At 40.6% G+C, this 9,793-nt stretch overlaps 1 long non-coding RNA gene across 4 annotated transcripts in view; it reads right to left on the bottom strand.

The window, feature by feature from the left end:
• Positions 1-375: 375 nt before the first annotated feature.
• LOC122555356 overlaps positions 376-9,793 on the bottom strand; it is a 53,429-nt gene continuing 44,011 nt past the window's right edge. For 2 of the 4 annotated variants that reach the window (XR_006313244.1, XR_006313242.1), the window contains 3 exons: positions 7,899-7,985; positions 6,582-6,707; positions 376-463 (listed from right to left, as the gene is read on the bottom strand). This is a non-coding gene — a long non-coding RNA (uncharacterized LOC122555356). Of the gene's footprint in view, positions 464-6,581; positions 6,708-7,898; positions 7,986-8,127; positions 8,346-9,129; positions 9,197-9,793 lie in introns of those variants that run through there. The other 2 variants (XR_006313245.1, XR_006313243.1) reach the window with 2 other exon arrangements.

Genomic DNA, 9,793 nt, shown 5'->3' with positions numbered 1-9,793 from the left:
GTAAGAGGAATTATTTCTTCATCAAGAAACATTTGTTGCGAGCCATAATGTTTATTGGACTGTCACAGTGTCATCTTGGTCCGACAGATTCTGCAGAGTCTTGACTACATTTTCATTGATATAGAACTCCTTAAAGTCAGATTTTAAGGCCTTGTGTCCCTTCCATTTCCTGGCATCATTCACTATGTAGGTATGATATGGGTCTTCTGTGTGCTCTTGCCTTCTGGATCGTACAGTGCTGGCCAGTATTGTTATGATAATGAAGGTGAAGATACCAAACATCACCAGTATGTACAAATAAGCAAATTGAAATTCTTCTTCCTGGAGTGTTTTATTCAAGGCCGCTGCCTGCTTTTGTTGAGCCTTATAATTTTTGTAAAACTCAATGAAAAACTTTTCAAATATGAGGGTTATATTCGACAGTTCTGAGCTATTAGATTTAACAGCTTCCATTGCACCAGTCCTATTGAAAAAGAAATTGACAAGGAATTCTGATTAGTATTTTAATCCCTTTTCCTCAGTTTTGTTTTACTCACTGAAACATGGAAAATTCACATGGAATGTATAACGCATGAGGACACCATTACTTTCCATTCATTTACATGCAGCGTTTGGTACACTTTCCTTTATTGGTCAGAGTATTGAGTGCAGGAGTTGGGAGGTCATGTTGCAGCTGTACAGGACATTGCTTAGGCCACTTTTGGAATATTGTGTGCAATTCTGGTCTCGTTCCTATAGAACATAGAACATTACAGCGCAATACAGGCCTTTCGGCCCTCGATGTTGCGCCGACCTGTGGAACCAATAAGAAAGGATGTGAAACTTGAAGGGTTCAGAAAAGATTAAAGGATATTGTCTGGGTTGGAGGGGTTTGAGCTATAAAGGAGAGGCTGAATATGCTGGGGCTGTTTTCCCTGGAGCGTCGGAGGCTGAGGGTTGACTTTATAGAAAATCATGAAGGGTATGGATAGGGTAAATAGACAATGTATTTTCCCTGAGGTGGGGGAGTCCTGAACTCAAGGACATAGGTTTAGGGTGAGAGGGGAAAAGATATAAATGGGACCTAAGGGGCAACCTTTTCACTCAGAAGGTTGAGCATTTATGGAATGAGCTGCCAGAGGAAGTAATGGAGGCTGGTACTATTATAGCATTTAAAAGGCATCTGGATGGGGAAATGAATAGAAAAGGTGGAGAGGGATATTGGCCAAGTGCTGGGAAATGGGACTAGGTTAATTTAGAATATCTGGTCAGCAATGGACCAATTGGACCGAAGGGTCTGTTTTCGTGCTGTGCATCTCTATGACTCTATGATCTCACATACATTTTTCTCTAATGGGGACAATGGAGACACTAATTGAGCTTGTTTTATGACCACAGTGACTCTGACATTTTGCAAAACTGCTGAAATGGTATGTCTTTTTTTTATACTGTGGAATGTATCACTCAAGTATCAACATGTAATTATTACATATAATGATCAGAAAATTACAAGAAGGCTAGTAAATAGAGCAAATAAATTTGAAACAAGTAAGCACAGCACTCAGTAAAAATGTAAAGTCACTGTAATCTAACCAGACCATAGGGCTGTTCTCTCATTAGCAAGAGACAACTGCTGGTGATTTAACCTGAGGGTCACCACACCTCAGGCAATGGAAGTGGTTGAGAAGGAGAGCTTTTCATGATAATGTCAGCCAGTGCAGGAATTAAACCTAAGCTGTTGGCATTACTCTGCATTACAAATCAGCTAATTCAGCTAACTGAGCTACACTATATCACCATACCTACCTACCTAACCCGAGCTGATCCATGATCTTTTTTGCAATATGTCATTTCCAAATACTGATAAACGGGACAAAAACATTACTTCCACCACTGGAGAAATTAGTTGACAAAGTATCAGAGTTGAGATGATGAGAAATAATTTTTAACACAATGAGTTCTTCATAATCATCTGGAATGGACTGGTGAAAGTAAAAAAAAGAAAAATCTCTTGAACCAGGGACAGTCAACATGTAGATGTTAATACCACAGGTAGAAATCAAGATAAGTAGCAGAGATATCTTCAAGGGAAAACTAGATAATTACATGAGGATGAAAAGAATAAAGGGATATGTTCATGGGGTTTGATGAAGAAAGCTGGCAAGATGCTCATGTGGAGCACAAACATAACCATGGATCTGTTGCACTAAGTGCCTCTTTCAGTCCTGCAAGTACTGCTTTGTAAGAAAATGTCCACAGTAACTTTGAAAAGGCAATTTGACTTATTAAGAAGGAAAAAGTGAGTAACACTGTGCGGAGGAAGAAGGCTAACTAAATTACTCTTTCAAAGTACCAACATTAGCACATGGGCCTGAATGGCTCCCTTCTGCACTGTATGAAAGCTGCACTGTATGAATCCCAAGTATGTTATTGTCTTTTGGAGATGTCGGCAGTCTTGTTGTGAGGTGGACCCAGATACAATCTGCCCCAACTTGTCAGAATGATTTCTCTGACAAAATGCAGTGGATGGAGCATGGTTATAAAATATAAATGATGTGCATTAAAATAATCCCAGTTATTTACAGCAGCACAATCTCCAGGGTTGATTAAAGGGAGTCTGTTTCCCAATTTGAGATATTTTCTAAGGTAGCCATAACACTAACCTTTGGTGGATGTAGGTTTGCTTGCCGAGCTGGAAGGCTCATTTTCATATGTTTCGTCACCATACCTGGCTCGAAGGCAGTGCAGGCTTTAATTACGCATAAAAAACTGATTTTTTTGTGGGCGGCACGGTGGCACAGTGGTTAGCACTGCTGCCTCACAGCGTTGGAGACCCGGGTTCAATTCCCGCCTCAGGCGACTGACTGTGTGGAGTTTGCACGTTCTCCCCGTGTCTGCGTGGGTTTCCTCCGGGTGCTCCGGTTTCCTCCCACAGTCCAAAAATGTGCAGGTCAGGTGAATTGGCCATGTTAAATTGCCCATAGTGTTAGGTAAGGGGTAAATGTAGGGGTATGGTGGGTGGCGGGTCGGTGTGGACTTGTTGGCCCGAAGGGCCTGTTTCCACACTGTAATGTAATCTAATCTAAAATCTAATACTAGGTAACATCATCAGTGAGCCTCTGGACAAAGCATTGTGGATGATTCCTGCTTTCTATTTATATGTTTGGGTTTCCTTGGATTAGTGATGTCATTTCCTGTGGTGATGTCATTTACTATAGTGATGTCATTTCCTGTTATTTTTCTCAAACAAATAGCTCTGCCAACCACCCAGCCCAAACTTTTGGGTCTATTACGTGGATGACATCTTTGTCATCACTATACGAAACAAATTAGGGGAAACCTTCAAGACCATCAATAGTACCCTTACTGGCATAAAACTTGCTAAAGGGGAGGAAAACAACAACAAACTGCCATTCCTAGATGTCACAGTAGAGCGAACATCCAATGGGCAACTTCAAAGCAGCATCTACAGGAAAACAACACATATTGAACTACAGAAGCAATCATCCCAACACCCACAAAGGAAGCTGCATTAGAACATTATTTCAACGAGCCACCACACACTGCAGTACAGAGGAACCCGATTTGTGGTAAATCAGGTCCAAATCGATGTGTTTGTTGATAGAGTTCCAGTTGGAATGTCATGCTTCTAGGAATTCTTGTACGTGTCTCGGTTTGGCTTGTCCTAGGATGGATGTGGTGTCCTTCCCCATCTATATGTAAGGATATTAGTGAGAGAGAGTCATGTCGTTTTGTGCCTAGTTGATGTTTATGTATCCTGGTGGCTAGTTTTCTGCCTGTTTATCCAATGTAGTGTTTGTTACAGTCCTTGCAAGGTATTTGACACTAGTCTTGTTTATTGTCTGTATAGGGTCTTTCAAGTTCATTAGCTGCTGTTTTAGTGTGTTGATGGGTTTGTGGGCTGCCATGATGCCAAGGGGTCTGAGTAGTCTGGCAGTCATTTCTGAGATGTCTTTGATGTAGGGGAGCGTAGCGAGGGTTTCTGGACATATTATGTCTGCTTGTTTGTGTTAGTTGCTGAGAGATCTGTCGACTGTGTTCATTGGGGACCTGTTCTTTTTGAATACACTGTTTAGGTGATTTTCCTCTGCTTTGCGTAGTTCCTCTGTACTGCAGTGTGTGGTGGCTCATTGAAATAATGTTCTAATGCAGCTTCCTTTGTGGGTGTTGGGATGATTGCTTCTGTAGTTCAATATGTGTTGTTTTCCTGTAGATGTTGGTTTGAAGTTGCCCATTGGCTGTTCGCTCTACTGTGATATCTAGGAATGGCAGTTTGTTGTTGTTTTCCTCCCCTTTAGCGAGTTTTATGCCAGTAAGGGTACTATTGATGGTCTTGAAGGTTTCTCCTAATTTGTTTCGTTTAGTGATGACAAAGATGTCATCCACGTAACAGACCCCAAAGGTTTGGGCTGGGTGGTTGGCAGAGCTATTTGTTTGAGTATCTGTATTACTGTCTCTACTAAGAACCCTGATATCGGAGATCCCATGAGTGTTCCATTGGTTTGTCTGTAGGTTTTGTTGTTGAAGGTTGAGTGGGTGGTAAGGCATAGGTCCACTAGCCTGACAATACTGTCCTTGCTGATGAAGTTAGTGGTGTTTGGTGTATGTGTCTTTGGGTCTTCTAATAGTGTAGTCAGTGTTTCCTTGGCGAGGTTGATGTTGATTGATGTGATCAGGGCTGTTACATCAAAGTAGACTATTATTTCATTCTCTTCTGTCTTTGTGTCTTTGATGGTCTTCAGGAATTCTTGGGTGGAGTGGCGTGAGTCATCTAATAAGTGTTTTAGTCTTTGGTGTAGCTCCTTAGCCAATCTGTAAGTTGGTGTTCCAGGTATCGAGACTATGGTTCTGAGGTGGACTCCTGGTTTGTGAATTTTGGACAAACAGGTGGAAAACTAGCCACCAGGATACATAAACATCAACTAGCCACAAAACAACATGACCCTCTCTCACTAAAATGCTTACATACAGATGAGGAAGGACATCACTTCGACTGTGACAACACATCCAGCCTAGGACAAGCCAAACAGAGAATTCCTAGAAGCATGGCATTCCAATCAGAGCTCTATCAACAAACACACTGATTTGGACCCAATTTACCACTGGCTGAGAAAAAAGGAAATGACATCACCACCGGAAATGACATCACCACAGGAAGTGACATCACACACCCAAAGAAATTCAAATATATTAATAGAAAGCAGGAATCATCCGCAATACTTTGGCCAGAGGCTCACTGAAGAAGTTACCTAGTAGGGTGACAAAATGTCTGAAAATGAACCTTCCAGCTCAGCGAGCAAACCTACATCCAGAACCTCAACCTAAGCTACAAATCTTCTCAAAACTCACTAACCTTTGGCGCATTATAAATTTAAAGGTAGAAGATAGAGGGTGGTGAGGGATGGTTGTTTTTCAGACTGGATGCCTGTGATCAGTGGAGTCTCACAAGGATCGGTGCTGGGTCCACTACTTTTCATCATTTATATAAATGATTTGGATATGAGCATAAGAGGTATAGTTAGTAAGTTTGCAGATGACACCAAAATTGGAGGTGTAGTGGACAGTGAAGAAGGTTACCTCAGATTACAACGGGGTCTTGATCAGATGGTCAATGGGCTGAGAAGTGGCAGATGGAGTTTAATTTAAATAAATGTGAGGTGCTGCATTTTGGGAAAGCAAATCTTAGCTGGACTTATGCACTTCATGGTAAGGTCTCGGGGGTATTGCTGAACAAAGACACCTTGTTGTGCAGATTCATAGCTCCTTGAAAGTGGAGTTGCAGGTAGATAGGATAGTAAAGAAGGCATTTGGTATGCTTTCTTTTATTGGTCAGAGTATTGAGTACAGGAGTTGGGAGGTCATGTTGTGACTGTACAGGACATTGATTAGGCCACATTTGGAATATTGCGTGCAATTCTGGTCTCTTTCCTATCGGAAGAATGTTGTGAAACCTGAAAGGGTTCAGATAAGATTTACAAGGATGTTGCCAGGGTTGGAGGATTTGAACTACAGGGGCGAGGTTGACTAGACTAGGGCTATTTTCCCTAGACCGTCAGAGGCTGAGAGGTGACTTTATAGAGGTTTATAAAATCATGAGGGGCATGGGTAGGATAAATAGACAAATTCTTTTCCCTGGGGTGGGGGAGTCCAGAACTAGAGGGCATAGGTTTCAAGTAAGAGGGGAAAGATATAAAACAGACTTAAGGGGCAACTTTTTCACACAGAGGGTGGTACATGTATGGAATGAGCTGCCAGAGGAAGTGGTGGAGGCTAGTACAATTGAACATTTAAGAGGCATTTGGATGGGTATATGAATAGGAAGGGTTTGGAAAGATATGGGCCAGGTGCTGGCAGGTGGGACCAAATTGGGGTGGGATATCTGGTCGACATGGACGAGTTGGACCGAAGGGTCTGTTTCCGTGCTGTACGTCTCTATGACTTTATGACTCTGCCTAGAGTGGGAACCCTGACTAATTGAAAACTCATTCACATCCCAGGAACACAGTTACTATGGTTACCTTGCCACTCCTCTGACTGGGATCATTTAGTACAAGGAGCTTCCTAGAATGACCATCACTTACATTTCCTCAGCTGACACCTTTGTCCTATCCATGCTGTCCTCCTCCTGTTTCTGATAAGGATGGTTTGGGTACTAAACCAAAGCCATCTTTCCACCAACTTTCTCTCCCCACTTTTGAAAGGGTCACCTATACAGAACAAGTAAAATGAAACAACATTTAACACTGACATCAGAAGCCAGGCTTCCTCAATGAGAAAGAGGTTTGTCAAAGAAAACCTGTGGTCTTGCATAGGAAGTGTTTTTGTGCTCGTCTAAGTGAAGACTAAAGGACTATATGTTTTATTCAGCACGCAGGAGCACTCTTTCCTTTGAATCAAAAGATTGGAGGATAAAGCGCAAAATGATAAACACAAGCATTTAATTGAGCATATCACTTCAGTGCAGTTTGGAAGGAGTGCCACATTCATCAAATTGTCAGATGAGATGTTAAATTGAGGCTCCGCCATTTCATTGCAGTAAATATAGAAGATTCCATGTCACAGTTCATGGAACAGTAGAGGAATACTCTGCTGGCATCCTGGCAAGTACTAACCTTCAACCACCATCATTGAATAAGATTGGTCACTTACATCTGCTGTTAATGTAGCACGGAAATGTATAAGTTACAGGCCACTCTGTTCTACACTGCAACAACTCCACTTTGAAAGAATTTAATGGTCTGCGAATGGTTACGGAATGTCCTGATATTATGAGAGTTGCTTCATTAGCATTTTTACAGCATTCCAATTAAAGTATGCTGAACATGATTTTCTAATGTATAGTGTATCCATAATTTAAAAAGCAGCATTAAGATAAATAGAATTGTAAAAGAACAAACTAGCCAGTAGGAAATTAAAGCATAAATGGCAATTCAATTCCCTGGGCTTTACTGTAAGGGTTTGGAACGAGATATTATAACCCACTGACTGTTGTTTTAACGCCCTTGGTCTAAACATTTACGAAGACCTAAACAGACCTATTAGTTTATCCAGAGTACAATTTTTTTTCCAAATAATACAGTAATAAAGCTGAATGATAGCCGGGAGTTATATAGTGACTGTACAATATGGTACAACATCCTGTTTACTCGGCAGTTTTAGTAATAGCTTAACACTGAGATTACAGACGTGGTGCTTTTTGAGTTTCATATTTTAATGTTAAAATCAAAAAAAAATATCTCAAGAGGAATTAAATAATAACCATAAAATCAACAAGGAAAATAAATATAATGAAAGGTGTAATAGACATAACTTTTTTCTCATGTAAAAATCTGTGTAGATTTTACAATTAATCAAGAAAATATAAGTAATATTCACTTATTACTGAAACAGCTACTTACCAGGACGACCTAGAAGCTTAAAATCAGAAGCAATATCAAAATTGTTGTCGTATATAAGTGACCTGTTCCAGCAAGTAACCTTGAAACCTTGAATGAGAGGGATTGATAAACTCATTTATAAACAGATCAAAAATTACTTACTGCATGATAAACATATCTTAGTTATGTCTAATCCGCTGCCAACTGTTTTATCAAATATTACACAAGCTCTAATAAGCAAATACACCACCTTGTTTGCTGCTGAGCCATGGAGAACAAAGAGGCTTAGGCTCATCCTTGCCTTCTTTACTGAGTTAGTTGGCCTCTCACCTTGGCCTCAGTATGACTTCACTAAGGAGATTGGAGGGGTGGTGGCAGGGGTGGGTGGGAGCATCAGCCAGCCCTGATTGTTATTCAGATGCAGTGCATATCTCAAATCATAAAATGCTCAGTGCAGTTGCTGGCCACTCACCCAGCATACCTGTATTAGCTCTTTGAAATGCTATTCGATTAAGCTCAGCAAAACTTTAACTTTCAAGTTTTTTTGTGTGTAGAACCTTACAATAATACAACAATTAGTCCAGGCAGATGGATCTCTCGTCCAGTGGTGTTGCCATTGCATCACCTTTGTGATAAATGATAAAGACCCAATTAAGTATTGAGAACACTGATGAAGTTGTTTTCTGTCCCCATTCCAATCTCTATTCTCTAATTTCTATAGCTAGTTTCTGCCCATATCCCTGGTAACAGTCTGAGTTTAAGCCATTCTCTTCACAAACTTGGTATCACAGTTAAGCCTAGAGTAAGCTTCTGATCTCATCGTTGTTTCATCACTAAGACCATGTATTACATCCTTATAGTGCCTGACATTGAATGAGTGAAAGCTATTATTGTGGTATATATTTTTCAGTGAGAAAAACAGTAAAATATACTACGTGCCGCCATGTTTCAGTGTCATTTTGAATATTTTAAGAATAAGAAAAATAAAGAAAGATATAATTTAAAGAGTGTCCATTACTCCTGAACCAGCTCATCGTCAATGATGTCCTTGCCCTAACACCTCGCCACCCCTTCCCACTGTCTCAGATCATATGCTGCTAAAACTCTACCATGACCAAGGGTTATAACCCCAAAGTACTATGGACATTTTTAACTCTTAATTCCAAAATGTATTTTTTTTCACAAGAGAACTGCTACATAGACAATAACTGCAAGTGTTAAAAAAAGTGTTTGTATTGAAGAAATGTAGTACCTAAAAATGTCAAAGAAACTTCAAACAGATTGTACTGTGATAAATATAAAGATAAAGCAGGGTTGATGACTCCGCATTCAAAAGCAATCCACTTTGTGTAGATGGTGTCCCAAACTGCAGAAACATGATGTTTTTCCTTTTGAAGAATGTACAAGAACAAGGATTAAAAATCAAGCTTCAACTCTACTGGAGTGTACTAGTGGGATCAAACAATCTCTTAAGTACCAGACTGGCTTCAACTGGCTCAAAGGTAGAAAACAGAGGGTGGTGGTGGAGGGTTGTTTTTCAGACTGTGACCAGTGGAGTGCCACAAGGATCAGTGTTGGGTCCTCTACTTTTTGACATTTACATAAATGATTTGGATGCGAGCATAAGAGGTACAGTTAGTAAGTTTGCAGGTGACACCAAAATTGGAGGTGTAATGGACAGTGTAATGGACCTCAAATTACAACAGGATCTTGACCAGATGGGCCAATGGGCTGAGAAGTGGCAGATGTAGTTTAATTCAGATAAATGTGAGGTGCTGTATTTTGGGAAAGCAAATCTGAGGAGGACTTATACACTTCATGGTAAGGTCCTGGGGAGTGTTGCTGAACAAAGAGACCTTGGAGTACAGGTTCATAGCTCCTTGAAAGTGGAGTCACAGGTAGATAGGATAGTGAAG

The sequence above is a fragment of the Chiloscyllium plagiosum genome, chromosome 12 (genome assembly GCF_004010195.1).
Source record: "Chiloscyllium plagiosum isolate BGI_BamShark_2017 chromosome 12, ASM401019v2, whole genome shotgun sequence".
NCBI classification, from domain to species: Eukaryota; Metazoa; Chordata; class Chondrichthyes; order Orectolobiformes; family Hemiscylliidae; genus Chiloscyllium; species Chiloscyllium plagiosum.
The sequence above is the reverse complement of the archived record's forward strand: the minus strand, read 5'-3'. Positions and strand labels throughout refer to the sequence as shown.